A 1,939-nucleotide genomic window follows, 5' to 3' on the forward strand; every position below is an offset into this window, starting at 1 on the left:
AAGTACAGAAGTAATTAATTTTATTGTCAGTATCATAATCATCCCTCCTTAGTTTATCGCTATCACTGTATGTAATGATAATGGCAGCAGATTTGACATAGACTAATTGGAATAAAGTGTACATAGTTTTGTCAAGTGAAATGTTTTGATAATATATATATATATATATATTTATATATAACAAAATGTTAAGTTCTTTGTGTACGCTTCAAAAACTCAAAATGTTCTGCACCGATTGAGCTCAAATTTTAGCACGATATATAACCCGCATCAAAGATTGTTTTCATCTATTTAATAAATCTATCTATCTATTTTTAATTTGTAAATGTAAACAAAGGAAAACCAATCAGATCAATACAAGATGGCCGCTGTCAAACACAACGACCAAATTTCTTTGAATTATATTTAACAGCTATTTTACATCTGTATTTTATTTAAAAAAAAGACAATAAAAAAAATTTTAGCACGATATATAACCCGCATCAAAATAGTTTTCATCTATTTTTAATTTGTACAGTTTTTTAATAAATAAGAGGCTAATAAATCAGATGGAAATGTAAACAAAGGAAAACCAATCAGATCAATGCAAGATGGCTGCTGTCAAACACAATGACCAATCACAAAGAGCCCGTATGACCGTTGCCAATGTAAACAAAATCACAACTGATTAAGTAACAAATTTCTTTGAATTATATATTAAAAGCTAAAACATCTGTATTTTATTAAAAAAAAAGAAACACCAAAACAAAAATAAAAGCCACCAAGGATGACTTACAGTAAATAAATTAAAACACCCAACTTTCTTATAGCCCAGATAGACTTAAGACTATGCAAACAAAAAAAGTTGAAATAACCAAATACACAGAAAATAATATCCCTACATAATGACCAAAAAATCCTTTGTTAGGTTAAATATTCACTTTTGTCTGAATTTACAACGAAGTATTTGATAAATATTGAAGACAAGTGCTTAGCTAAGTTGAGTCTAAAACCTAAAAATATTCATTAAGCGGACTGTAAATCCAACAGGTGGTTCATCCGTCGGGAGAATAAATAAAATAAATGCGTAATTGCTCAAAATCTTATAATAATAATACAAACACTTATTACAATTAACACATAAGTACATATAAAAACATAATGTCTGAACGCCTATCGTTCAAGAGTAACGACTTGCCGCTACCACATCCCGCAGCCGAGTGTGACTAGTACTATCCAGCCAAGCGGCCAAACCCGGAACCAGCAGGGCGCGAACCACTCCAGTAGAAACACGCTGAACATACACCCCACCTAAATATCTCCTATAGATATTATAAAAAATACAAAAGATTTACAAACATAAATATTAACTACATAATAAGTGCAAGGTAATAAAACAGAAAATTCAACATGAAAATATTGCCAATAGGAAAATAATAAGTTATAATGTCCTCTTTACTGATTGTCTGAAATAGGCAAAACACAAATTTTATTAATATTCCTTTTCAGTTCACCAGTTGTTATCCTTACATTCACTACTCTCACCAAATTGTTATCACCCTTGTTGATATGCAGGATTCTTCCTAACTTCCACATTAGCGGTGGATGGTGGTATCATCGTCCTTGATTACAACCCTCATACCAGGCAGAAGGTTGGATTGAGTGTTTATCCACTTGGTTCGACTTTGAAGGATACTCCTTGGACCATCTTCGCCAGAAGTGCTGTTGCATTCGTTGCCATCGAGATAATGAATTTAGTTTCACTTCTGTAATATCAGGCTCAGGTATTGCAGTAAGAGAATCACCAATAAGGAAATGAGAAGGAGAGAGATAGGATAAGTCATTTGGATCATCACTTAAAGGCAATAAAGGACGGGAATTGAGACACGCTTCAATGTGTGGTTATTGTAATCATTTCCTCATAAGTTAAATTAGCCAAACCAGCAATTCATTTAAAGTG

The sequence above is a fragment of the Lycorma delicatula genome, chromosome 5, assembly GCF_047948215.1.
Source record: "Lycorma delicatula isolate Av1 chromosome 5, ASM4794821v1, whole genome shotgun sequence".
NCBI lineage: Eukaryota > Metazoa > Arthropoda > Insecta > Hemiptera > Fulgoridae > Lycorma > Lycorma delicatula.